The following is a 14,407-nucleotide window of genomic DNA, read 5'->3' on the forward strand; positions in this document are numbered from 1 at the left end:
TTGTCAGACAGTACATTGGACCTATGTCATTAAACATTAGTAGTTTAATTGAGATTATTAGCTAATTAGGTCTTAAACATTTGTTACTCTCAGATTACCATCACAAATAAATAAATATTTCAAAATTTTAAATGTTAACAGAATTATTTTTTACAAACTGCTTGATTTATTTGATTTGATCTATTTAGTAGTAAGGTAAAAAAAAAAAACACAAGTCTTGTAATGTCACTTTTTTTATTTAAGTTTCCATATTGTTTTTTGTGATCAAATGTTTTATTAGAAAAGCTTACAAAAAAAAAAAAACACACCTCCCATCTCTTGAGATGCTGCAGCAGCCTCTGACCTCTGCCTCCTGCCTCCACTGCGGTCTTTGGCATATCGTAGCCAGTTCATTGCCAAGGCTGAAAGGCTCCTCCGTGGCACTCTTTGTAAAAACATTAGCCCTTACAGCTCCTGAATAAGAAAACACATATCTGTTATTCCACTTACACAAATGTTTTTATGAAGTTAACTTTTTAGTACTATTCCTCAAATATCAGTATTTTCAAGGGACAATTAGAAAACCAAATAATTCTCTTAGTTCAAATGTTTCCACACCCTTGTCAGAAAAGTATTTAATAATTGTGTAAATTAATCTGATTCACACAAAATATTGTAGAAACTGTTATTATATCATTTTCTTACAAGTGTGTGATACACTAATTTCAACAGGCCCCAGTGCTGTAAATCAGGAGGCAAAGACGAGTCTGTTCAGCCACTTGGGAAGTGATGATATTAGAGTACATCACACCACAGAGTACCTTATGTGCTTATAAAATGGGTTAACTAACTAAATTAAAAAGATGGTTTTGACATTTTGTTTGACTTATTTGATATAATATCCTTCTGTTCAATATTGACCTAAATACTTCTTATTTTTTAAATAGTCCCTTAAAACTTAAAGTAAAAAATGATTGATACTAAATTGAACACTCATTGAAAGTACTTTAAATCTCTAAATTGTATGTAACTGTTGGTGCATTGTGACCCTGGAGATGGAAGTTTGATCTTTGGGTTAACCCCTAAGAGCCAGTGCTTTGTGGTGCAGCCTGGGGGGAAGTTTGCCTTTTATTTTTTATATATTTAAAATACTAATTTCATAATAAATTATATATATATATATATATATATATATATATATATATATATATATATATATATATATATATATATAATTTTTTTAAGAAAAAATTATTTACTGAAAATGATGTTTTTCAGAAGAAGATCCTTGAAAGCACTTTTGACACCTCGTCCAACCCAGTCGAACTGTACATTGTGCTCATCAGCCTCCAGGTAGTAGCTTTGAGGTTTTCACCTCCAATTACGGAAAGCATGCCAACCTGAAATAAAGGATGGATGTTTTTTCAGAAAATATGTTTACATGAGCAGTATTTAAAAGATGGCCATTAGTCTGAATTCTTGTACAATTTATTACACCCGGTCTACAAATGTAACCTGTTAAACTTAGCCAATATTCTATTTATGAACTATACAGCTTTATTTATATATAAATCAACAATAGACAATCCTTAAAATATGAAGTGCCTCATGGTGCACTTTTTAACAGGTTGGGTATGTAAGAAGAGTGCATTGTCAGTTTGACTGGTCATGAATTCTGTCCCAACTTTAGCTGCTAGATTGATCATCTGGTCAGAAAAGCCCACAGGTGACACAAATTAAAAACATTACACTATGGCGAAAGTGTAATTAAAGGGATTTTGTGATTGCAATCAATTATCAGTCTCAGGGCAGCATTGCTATTACATATAATATTGTAAACAAACGTAATGTGTTGATCAAAATAAAAAAAAACTAGAAAAGCACAACATTTATCACTACACACGTTTTGCAATAATAAAGCCTACCACCCAATGCCTCCCCTTGCTATCTGGTCACCAAGTTACACGTCAATGTTTGTTTAAGAAATGGAGCATCTTCTAGCTAACACACACACCGAAGAGGAAAAACAATATTTCAAATTACCAAATCGGTATACTGTATTTAGAAGCATTTTTGTTTACCAAAGCCAAAAAACATCATCCCTCAAAGATTTGAAACATCAGCATCACAGAAGCACATTGTTCTCGAAGTGTCAAATCTCTCATTCTTTGTACTGAAAACGCACCTGACACGAAGCAGCCAACCCAAATATCTGTAAAAGATAACAAATAACATGGTTAACAGGACATCTGAGAGATTCATACTAACAAATAATCATAACTTTGTATGTAAGTAACACTTCGCTGATAGGACATTGGATGGAATGAGGAGACTGATAGAACGTGTATCACTAGCTGTACTGTCAAATTCGCAAATCAGAGCTCACAGATTGCCTCCCTGTAGGCGGGACATATTTATTTTCTTAAATTATTTTCTTAGGCCTATTTAAGTCAATGTGTTTTTTTGTTTTTTTTCTTAAAACACTAAAGAGTTTAGCTAATAACGCTTAATGTTATTATTAAGTTGTTCTGAAAGTGTTGCAGAAATGTGTTTAGTTTTTTTTTTTTTTTAAGTGTTACTTACACCGCTTATAAAATAAATCAAGGCGATTTAATGACTAAATAAAAACACGCAAACCCAATTGCTTTCTAAATATTAGCCTATATAATAGCGATTTTTTTTCTGTAAATAAAATGTTCATTATTTTTTGCAGGTATTTTGAATACAAAGTTTTCACATTAGCAGGACAATGGGGACGGTGTTTAATTTCAAGGTTTATTTATTGAGAGAAAAAAAAACTCCAGGGAGGGGCCAGAATCCACACCAAAACAATACACTATTAATTAATCTCAAGTTTCTCAGTCTGTCTGTCCTTTCCTGCAACTCTATGAGTATGAAGGGCCATTTTGGACAAAAGTCTGTCAAATACGGCCAGTGAAGGGTCACATTTCTGCGCGCAGGGAATCAGGTTTCTGCGCGCAGGGAATCAGGTTTCTGCGCGCATAAACGTGACCCATCACTCGCCATATTGGACAGACTTTTGTCCGATACAACTCAGCCAGTGCTCTGCAGCCCCGGCTTCCCGCCGCAGAACGAGAGCAACTTGGCGCGAGAAATCCCATTTTCATAGCAATTTCATAACGGAAAGTTACATTTCGTATTGTTTCGTTTTAGTTGTTGTGGCTTTTTATGTAAAACGCATGAAAAATAGTACCTATGTTCAAATTAAAATGTACAAAACATATTCTGTGTCAAAACAACTGTATAAACCAATGCAAAGTTCACAGTGCTACAGATCTGGAAAGAAAAGATTGGGCCGTTTATGAACAGCAAAATGGATATGAAAATATAGTAATAACTGTCAAATAAAAACAAAACATTTCTGCAAGAGAATATCATGGATGTTGAATATTAATTATTTCGTATAATTAGTAAACTTTTTTTTTATTTCTCAGTAAAGCACTATCACAAAATACGACATTATGAAAACACACGTTCAGAATCTGAACAGCGATTTTTATTTTTAAATGGTGTGTTTAACTAATAAACATATAAGAACACTGAACTGTATAATGTTAAAAAATATATATGTACACCTTGCTAAGTTTTAATGCTCTGCAGAAGACCCGATCATGAAAAGAAATGTTCAACCTAGTGTTTTATAAATAAAATATCATCAGAAGAATTAAATTCGCACAGAGGAAAATATTTACCCTGTCAAAAATGTACTTCATCACAATATTACTGGTAATGTTCTCAATTCAAAATAACCTATTCACGTCTTGATTTGCAATATCATCAAATCACAATATAGCCCATAATTACATTAAATATTTTAAATTATTTGATCAATCGCCAAAACAGCAGTGCAGTATTTAGAAAAGTTTTTTTTAAAGGGATTTCAGTCAATTCCATCCACTCTTATCAATTAGGCTACAGCCAGGACACAGTAAATTAATAATATATAAACAAACAAATATGTTTTAAGTTAAGAATTTAAAATGACCCTTACCTGACACACTGCACTCTCCTCTGCACATCAAACTGGCTGATCCGTGATCTGCCTGCAGGTAAATGGCGCCTATTCCTGCTCATACCGCGCAAAGCATTGTGGATAATAAGTTTCAGTGCTGTGCAGCCAACCTCGCCTTTTTCTTTGGAAAAAATGTGTGATCTTATTTTTTTTTCAAAAATTAATAGTACAATTGAAAAAATTGAAATTGCACTAACCCTTGTCACACATAAATTAACCCTAAACAAATTAACGGTCATGCGCGCGATTCCCTTGACCTTAGCAGCTGGATTACTTCAGAAAGACGAGCTTGTTTACATTATGTGTCAGCCGTCTGTATGTGTTGTCTGTCAGCCTGCATGCAAATAAATTGCACAGTAAAATAAATTGTTGCATAATTATTTATAGTAAAGCTGAATTTTGTATTGTTTCCACAACGGAACAACCTCAGGCTGAACTTAAGGTTTGGAAATACAGAGCTCACTCCAGACAGCTCCGGCTGAATTTAAGCAATTGTAGTTTCCATCAGCTACCAACCACAGACCAACCTGACGGAACGTGTAAACCGCACCTTAACAACCATGGTTGCATCCTTTGTTTGGAAAAACCATCAGTTGTGGGATCAGTGGCTACATGAGTTCCTTTTTGCCCGCAACACCGCCAAACATGAAACCACTGGCTTCTCTCCTGCAGTACTAGCACTCGGAAGGACCATCAGAGGCCCATTGGACCGTTTCATCGCTGTTGCTCCTGCTCCATCCACCGATCTCTACCAACTGCTAGATCTTCAGCAGCAGATTGCCGAAGAGGTGAGGGATCGTTTCCAAAGCTCAGAAACGGCAAGCTCTGAATTACAACGCTGTCAGTATGAAGAAAGTGAGTTAGTCTGGATAATATCTCACCCCTTATCTGATGCCTCCAGAAAGTTTTCCACTAAACTTGCCCCTAAATGGTTTTGTTTATTTGTTTATTTAGCAGGTGCCTTTATCCAAGGCGACTTACAGAGCCTAGGGTGTGTGAACTATGCATCAGCTGCAGTCTGGGGTCTATACAACTGTTATTAGTGTACTATAAAGCTTTGACCAGGTGTTTATCAACACTAACCCAGGAACAAGGGCTCATCAGGCTGTTTAAGTAAGGTTCTTTAATTTCATTATTAGCAACTCCGCCATAAGGCTGGTAGGGGTGCTATAATAATAATAATAATAATAATAATAATAATAATAATAATAATAATAATAATAATAATAACATTCAGTCAAATCATGCTTTTCATGCACTAAGCATGATCCAGTGAGCACAGCAGGCAAATACTGCAACCATTATGTGCTCAACAATAGTGCTATGCTTTATAAAAGGCAAAATGTCTTACTTGTATCGTATTGTGCTACAGTAATTGGCATGTCATTCTCAGTTGTGATGATCATTTTGCAATGTACTACAGAACAAGGTTAACTATAGACCATAATCACAAAGCATCCCACACCACCGCACACCTAAAATCAGTTCAGGTTTTTAATTATTTGTTAAGCCTATGTATCTAGATGCACAAGACAAGAGGATACATTTTTAAAAGTAAAAACAAGCTGCATCTTGATACACAATGCAGGCTCTAAAAACATTAGGATTGCTCAGTACAGCAAAGTCATTAATTACCAATGAATATGGATGGACTTGTTCATTTTGCTTAAGTGCTGAGATGCCAGTATGGCCCTTAGATTGCCTTCAGATCCATTTCATATGTGTGACTGTGTGCTGGGCAGGGGATGGTTTCTTATGGAAATGCAATTAAATGTTTCCTTTCCTCTTGGGACTAGGATCAGCAGTTGGGCTCTAGAGAATTTACTATTCAGATCAAATTATACAAATGAATAGGTCCAGCACCAAATCCGCTCATTGCAATGCAAAGCTGTCCTTTAACAAGGGCTGGGGAGGGATCATCAGCATGCCCTCTACTAATCATTTTTAGGCCGGTCTCAAATAGCTATCCATTTCAAAGACTATTAAGCTCTGATCTGCAAGAATTTTTAACTTGTGATCACTTATTGAGCTACATCTCCATTGCATTAATGGATATAGTCACTGTTAAATTGTTAAATATTATATTTTATATAGAGGCGTGTTGTAAAAAGGGAGCTTTGGATATTAGAAATTGCTCTTGCATTTTAATTAATGATTTAAATTTCCTGCTTTCACAACATGTCTTCTCATGATTCTAATTTTCGGTCTTTTTTTGAGACATTTTATATGTTTGTTTTTGTTTTCTATTACATTCATTTTTGACAAGCCTGCTTTATTTTACCAGTCCCTTTGCATTGTCGCTCGCTTGGGAACCATGGGGTTGCCAGTTCACACCAAGCCACTGCCTGTAACCCAAACCAGATTTGCTGCTGATCCCAGTGCTTCTAATTCTGTGGTCTTACAGTACCTGCAACACCGTTAGATATGCTTGTGACCACACTTTCTCCACTCCCCAAAGAATAAAGATTTTGCATTAAAACGTACAATGTGTGGGTTATTAGCAGATGGCGATTACCACTTCCAGAATAGGCGAGCAATGAAGCTTTTTAAAGGTCTATATGGTGGTCAGTGACCTTTCTCAAGTACAGTTGAATTATTTAATAGTAGTTTAAGACAAAGTGAAAACAGTCATTAGGCTTTAATACAGCCCATAAAAAAAGATATATAAAAGCATTCGGTGGAATACATATTTCGAGGCCTGTTCTTAGTGAGAGCAATTTACTATTATTATTAGAAACTATATAAGAGGTTTTATTTGTTTCCAGATATACACTACACTTAAAAGCACAGGGTATTCCCTTTGTAGCCCCAATGGCTACTCATAAGAAATACTGTACTGGAGATGCTGTGAAACTATTGACTAATATAAAATAAGCTGTGTTATGAAAAGACAAAAAATAGCAAATAACTTGGCATATTATCATTCATATAGTACCATACCCCCCCTTCCTGCAAATTTTCATAATTAAATCATTAGTGTGAACAGATCTGTGAATGTTCAAAAGTGAAACACCAAATAAAAAACACCCTGTGTCACTTGTGTGGTGCTTCTGTGGTTCACTTGTTAATAAATACATTAAACTCATTTTCTTAGGGAGGATTGCCAGGGCTGCGCTAATTTGATGGAAGTTTGCTAGGTATCTTGCCACCTCTCATTCTTTTAATGAAGTTTGTTAGCTAATCTGAAATGAAGACAGTTCTTCATACCAGAATGGCTCTCAGAGTCATAACTTTTGAGACTACTCCTCTGTGAAACATCAGTGCCTATCACAAGTTATATGTCAGATCAGATGTCTTGCCATGTGTGAAACTGACTTGCAATGGGACAGAATGCAGTACAGTACATGCAAGGGATACCATCTGCATAACAAATGAAATGTTCACACGAGAGATTGAACATTTAAATGATTTAAATTCAACACTTTTCACAATATATCCGAGCATTTTGTTGGACTTTTTTATAGCTTCCCCACATTGTCTAGTCAACATAAACTCCTAAATCTTTTTCATAGATTCCTTCTTCAATTTCAGTATCTCCCATATGGATGGAGACACATATGGATCACATTAGTTTACTGTAAAGCTACATCTTAGTTGGTGCTTATCTTCGCGAGAACCGAGTTCAAATCAGCATGAAGTTTTAACATTTACTCTCGTGTAATGGAAATCTAGATCTTCTTCATAGATTCCTTCTTCAATTTCAGTATCTCCCACATGGTATTTATAATGGACATTTTTATTGCCTGCATGCAGTACCTTACACTTTTCTATATTAAATGTAATTTGCCCAGTTCTGAATGCTGTCTAGATAATTTTTAATGACCTTTGCTGCAAATTTAACAAGTTTGCTTACTATACTAGAATCTAAGTCATTAATGTAGATTAGGAGTAGCAGAGGACCTAATACTGATCCTTGTTGTACTCCACTGGTTACCTCGCGAACCACTCCCTAATCCATGTGCATGCATTTCCTTGAATCCCTACTGCGTTCAGTTTGAGAATTAATCTTTTATGTGGGACTTTGTCAAAAGCTTTCTGGAAATCTCAATAAACCATGTTATGTACTTTGCAATTATCCATTGTCAATGTTGCATTCTCAAAAATATCAAGAGGTTAGTTAGACACGATCTCCCTCAGGATACTGAGGTAATTTTCCATTTTGGATCTTATTATAGTTTCCATAAGTTTACATATAACAGAAGTCAGGCTCATTGGTCTGTAGTTACCTGGTTCGGTTTTGTCTCCCCTTTTGTGCAATTCTCCAGTTCGTCGGTACAACCCTTGTCTCAAGAGACTGTTGCATGATCTTAGTTAGTGGTTTGTAAATAACTTCTTTCATTTCTTTGAGTACTATTGGGAGGATGCCTCTGTACTGCTAAAGTTATTTAAAACTGGATAGAAACAGGTCAACATGTCCTCCTTTGTAAAGACTTGTGAAAAGTAATCTTTTAATATATTTGTTATTTTTTTCTCTTCATCTGTGATGTTGCCATTTTACTTCCTCCTTGAATGTTCTTTTGCTGTTTTGGAAAATATTGGAAAAACTTTTTGGAATTGGTTTTAGCCCCTTTGGCAATGTTCATTTCTATCTCTCTCTTGGCCTTTCTAACTTCCTTTTTGACTTGCACTTGCAGTTTCAAACACTCTTTCTGTGTACTTTGTTCTCGGTCCCTTTTAACCGCTCTGTAAAGTGCCTTTTTTTCTCTGAATATATTTTTAAATAGATCTATTAAACCATTTTGGTCATTTTGTTTTAGATTTTGATTTGTCTACTCTTGGAATGTATTTGATTTGCGCCTCTTGTACTACATTTTTTAAAAATAGCCATCCTTTCTCTGTGGATGTTTTCTCTATTTTACTGCAATCTACTTCTGTTAGTCTCTGTTTCATTCCTTCATAGTTTGCCTTTTTAAAATTGTAAACCTTAGCTTTAGTTGTTATTTTTTGGGTTTTAAAAAGCACTTCAAATGAGACCATGTTGTGATCTGAGATTGCCAATGGTTCTCTGACCTCTGTTTTAGTTATTCTGTCTTCGTTATTTGAAAAGACTAAATCTAGTCGGTGCCTTGACAAATTCTGTTAGGAAGCAGTCATTTGTCTTTTCTAACATTTCAGTTTCGGCTGTCGTGCTCCCCACTGGGTTTTCCCATTTTATATGGGGGAATTTGAAATCCCCCATTAGTATGGCTTCTCCTTTTCTAATGTCATTGTATAACAGATTATTTTGCTCAGTATCTAAATTTGGCGGTCTATAGCATGCCCCTATTATTATGCCCTTTGAAATATTGTCCATTATTCTGACACATATTGATTCTGGATGGGTTTTTTCTTCCAGATTTAACACCTGCTGAGTCCTGCGGCTTTGGCCTCAACTCCTTACTCACCGCTAAGAAGGCAATAAAAGCTTCTGAGGTAGCTTCTGTTGAGTTCTCCCCAGGAGGTACCAGTCTGTCACAGCCTGTTCACACCTTGCAGTTTATACAGAAATATGTGAAGGGCATTCCCACTTGGAAAATAACTGTACTGTATGAAAGTAAGACAAAAAAGAACACATTGATAAAAACAGAAAACAGAAATATATCATATTGTGACTCTTACATCTTTCACCACCCTCAAAATCAAATGTGGTTTATTTATTTATATTTTTAAAGTCAAGATCCTGAGATAATGTATTGTGTGCTTTATACATACTGTTTTAAAAAAAAATCATTTTCAGTCTTTTTCTGTGCCCTCAGTAAGCTACCATTATTTTGGTATAATTGCTTGTAGCTATCCAGAGTGCATTTAAAAGTCTCAGTATGGTTTTTCCAGGAATATAATTTTGAAACTAATTTATTCATTACTCAAATAAGACAAATAACACAGACACATTTTTAAGGCAATTACTGCTCAGAAATTTCCATAAAACTGCCACCAATGTTAGCACAGTAATGCATATTGTGTGTGTGTGTGTCTTTATACATTAATTGTTTTCATCATTCATCAAAATGATCTATTGTAGAAATCAGTCCCTCGGCACATTTCCTTTATTTTGCTTTGACTTTGTTAATCCCTTAGCACTAATGAAATATTACAAAGGGGATTAGCAGATATGAATGCAGCATTCCCTCAGCAGGTCATGTTTGCATTTTGATTACTCTAATAGCAATGTGTTCTCCTGCCCTGGACTAGGACTGTACCAATTATTTGGATTGGAAACGACTACTATTACTTAAAAGGGAATGAAACATGTTAATTGCAACTTGACAACAGCACAAAATCTGTAATAACTCCACCCCAGAGGCAAACTGTCAATGATCTAAGCAGAAACAAGAGTAGACTAATCATTTTCACATTATTAGACTAAGATAATTAACCAACAACATGTTTTTTTCCTCCCCTATTTTCATTTTACTGATACTCATTCTGTTTCTCATCTCCATATAAGGTAAGGTGGTATTTAATATTGGGAAAATGTACACTTCAGAAAGTTGAAGCCATCAGTTGGGGTACAGGTTACCTATCTTGTCTTGCATGTGTGGACTAAATGGAAGGCAGCGTATAAAATCATGTGTCAAGGTATCAAACCCTTCCAAGTAGCAGTATTGATGGTACCTTGCAAGATCCTGTTTTTTAAAAACAAATAAGGGGGGGGGGGGGGGGTATTAATTTTATAGCTTTGATTATGTAGTGCAAGTGCTTGCTTGAAAATTGGGAATATCTGATGAATGCAAAAAGATTTGTTCTATCACTGCAACCTCTTGAAGCCTCTTCACTGAAACATTGATTTTTCCATCCCTTTTTATTTTGTTATTTTAATGATGTTGTAGTGTTTTTACAATCGGCTCTCCATGCTGAGACAGCACTAGTGGCATTTTCATATTCATTAATTGTGTTTTCAAGCTGGCCTTTGTATTTAATTCTTGAATCATGCAACATTTATCCCACCAGCTTTTCACTGCATGTGATATGAATGAAAAATCATTCACCCAGGGACATCAAGCTGCCTTTTATACAATTCCTAACCCTATCTAAGCTACAAAACTCAAAGAAGCAGAATCAAAATTATGAGTGTCTGGAAACTGAACTTGTAATTGCCCAGTGCTCAGGAGTCCAGATGCACTGAATCACAATTTAATAGAACTGTTTCACTTTGTAATCTAAGACTTGCACAAAGCCCACCCGCACGTTCATGTCTTGTGTAACTGTGAAAGATAGATCAGAAAATACCACACTACCTTGGAGCTGTGTGTTGATTCAGCAAGCTGACAAACACTGGCAGCAATTTACAGTAACTGATTTTTTTTTTTTTCTGAACTTGTCACTAAAAGTTTGAAGTCTTTGTTTGTTTATGTGAAAACCATCTGCTCTTTGTTGACAGAGAGCTCTGTAAATTGGCCAAACAGTAGTGGTAATAGTGTGCAAGGAATACCGTAGACTAGAGGGAAAGACCATTAGGGCACCTCATGCAATCATCCAGAACACATATGGATGAAACCAAATGGCACTCATTCTTTCTGTTAGACAAGTAATTTTCCAGTTGCTACTCAATGAGCCTTGTGTTGTAGTGTGAATCCCATGCATATTAAAATGATATGTGCAGTATGTTGACATGCTTTGCAGCCAGTAAGATGCTTTGACCCAGAAGAAACTGCCGTGCAAGTATAACAGATTTCCTAGAAGGCAAGACAAGCAAACTGAGAACTTTTAAAAAAAAATGTTTTATCTAGTGTAGTAACAGATGATGTCATGTTTCAAAATTAAAATACATGTTTAAGATATTACGCTTTTTTTCTACACTGCACATTTAAGACCCATATTCAGTAGCAGACAAAAGTATTGGCACCCTATAGTTAATATAAGATAATTCAAGACAGCACATTCAATACAAGCATTTACAGTAGTGAAAATGCACCACTAATTAATATGACAAAGACCAAAATACACAAGTTCTAGTAGTTTATTTAACAAACAATCTTTATAAAAAATAAAAAATATATATTTGTTCATGCCAGAAGTATTGGCACCTTTACATTAGAAGTCTGTAAAAATCCAATATAACCAATTCAAAAATATATTCATTGTTTGAAAGCCATTACACGACAATTAAGCTGCATTACAAAGTCAATAGCCAGAACAATGGTAATTATTTCCAACATCTATTAAAGAAAAACATTTTGGCAACAATGTTTTATTGTGGGTGGAACCTAGGACTCTGCACTCCACGCCAGAGGGAATCCAGTATCCGGCCCACCGCGGACAACCCGACGGTACCAAGCAGTTCATTGGTGGAAAGAGCTCCACATTGCAGACTACAGGATACACAGCGCCCACGTAGGGGAGAGACAACACTTCAACCACTGCACATCACAGCAGGTAAATCAGGATTCTCCTGCAATCACAAGCAAGCAATGTGTGACGGGGGAAGGAATTATTATATATGAATAAATATATATAATAATTGAAGATGTGAATAGTCTTTTGTAAACCAGATGTGCATATGCTGTTTATTGTTATCACTTACATGTCGTATTATTGCAAACTGATATATGGTTATCTCATCAGCATTGCATTCGATCTTCCAACTGAAATGAGGTTTATTATTGAAGCTTGGCTGCTCATGGTACATTTCTCTCCTTTCTTATATTGTGATGAATTACTAGCAGTAAAGTTAAGCACAGAACTACTGCAGTAGTGCTGCTTATATTTGGTTTTTTTTTCAGTTCGGTATTAGTGGGCTACTATTCGCAGCAGATTATTCAGGCCTGAAGTTATGATTGATGTGCATTGCTATTATTACTATTGCAGCCTATTATAAAGTAATATAGTAGTCTAGGTTATTATTTAGAATAAAAAGCATGTTTAAAGGCTGCGCCACCCCAACTCAAACCACTCAAAGGGAGTAGACCATCGCTCCTCATAGCTAGATACCCTGCAGGAGTTAGGGCATCCCCACACCTAGGGATACACTGGGTGGGGCTATTGGGAAGGTAGACTGGAGCCTGCGTTTACAACCCTTCTCGCTGTTGACTTCAGGGAGTTTTCTTTTACTATCATCATGTACATGTCTGCAGTTTCTGTCAAAGCTGCAACTGTTTCTCTTTGACTTCCCCTGCTCTGAGCCTTCAGAAAGATTGAAGGGATAAGCAGTTTTTTTCCTTTTCATTGGAACTGGCAGTTTCCTTGATTAACAGTTGTGGGTTGTGGGGTGAGGTGGGGTGGGGGGTGTATGGCAGGTGGGCTCCCATTTGTTTGGATACTTTATATTCACTTGCCATTCCGCCTCACATTGTCAATCAATCTGACAGTCACTTATTTCTGATCTCTGTAGAAGGATGAGTTGATCGTGTAGCCTGTGCTGTTGTTCTATGTAGTATTGCATCTATTTATTTGATGCTAACATATGTATGTAATTATTAACTGTGGGCTGCAAATGACAAGTAATCCACTCCCTCCCTAGTTCCTTAATCATCATATTCGTTTATATGTACCTTGAATGTCAACATAAAACTGCACTGAAGAACCAAGTTCTGCTCCTGAGACATTTGAAATTGGTGTCATTAGCTATTATAGTTGTGTCAGTAAGGCCGTAATTCCCCAAGATAGTTTGTTCTGTAGTTATTTTTGGAATTTGTTAACCCACTTCTCACTGTTCTTCAGACATTTTTTTGATACCCTTACCACCTTCCAGGACTATGTATGGCAGTCTGTGTGATTTTAAACTGTGGATTCACAAAGGACACCAAATATACAGTAGGGTTTTTTGGACCCCATAACCCACAATAAAAAAAAAAAACAGTTTCCAAATAGACAACAGACAATCATCTGTGTTTAAACCTTTTAGGTTCAGCATTGTAATTCAGGCAGATGGCACCCAATCACTTGGGTATGGAGTGAGATGTGGGCACAGCTTTAGTTTCATAATGTTACCAGTATTTGTTATGAGATATCCAGGTTTTTCACAGCCTTCTGATGCTCAAGGGAGGCAATTAAAACAAGGAAGTACTCCTGGTACATTGATAATGAGACCTTGAGTGTTTCCATGCCAGCTTGAATTTACACAGTCAACTGGAACTTACCAACACAAAGCTCCAAACGTGATGCAGCGCAGCTGTCTTTGATGTACGGCCGGGGGGTGGGGGGGATAAGACAGGTTTTGTTTAGGAAGCAATAATAATATTAATAATAATAATAATAATAATAATAATAATAATAATAATAATAATTTGACTATTGAGTTTTGCTAATAAATAAATAAATAAATAAATACATACATACGTAGGATAAATAATAAGGGAAAATCTGGCTTATTATTTTCTATGAATAAAATATTCAGAAGCTATGATACAGCAGACTAACTGCTGCAGTACAATATTGACTATACCCAAGTATATAATTAATTGAAACATAAGTGCA

General features: G+C 35.8%; 1 long non-coding RNA gene across 2 annotated transcripts; it reads right to left on the reverse strand.

Moving 5' to 3' along the window:
• Positions 1-310: 310 nt before the first annotated feature.
• LOC131737241 (uncharacterized) lies at positions 311-4,084 on the reverse strand. Of its 2 annotated transcripts, XR_009328814.1 has the most exons (4): positions 3,992-4,084; positions 2,165-2,191; positions 1,239-1,379; positions 311-453 (listed from the first exon to the last, which is right to left on the reverse strand). It is a non-coding gene; the product is annotated as an uncharacterized LOC131737241 (long non-coding RNA). The 2 variants fall into 2 exon arrangements; XR_009328815.1 differs by lacking the exon at positions 2,165-2,191.
• Positions 4,085-14,407: the final 10,323 nt, after the last annotated feature.

The sequence above is a fragment of the Acipenser ruthenus genome, chromosome 5 (assembly GCF_902713425.1).
Source record: "Acipenser ruthenus chromosome 5, fAciRut3.2 maternal haplotype, whole genome shotgun sequence".
NCBI lineage: Eukaryota > Metazoa > Chordata > Actinopteri > Acipenseriformes > Acipenseridae > Acipenser > Acipenser ruthenus.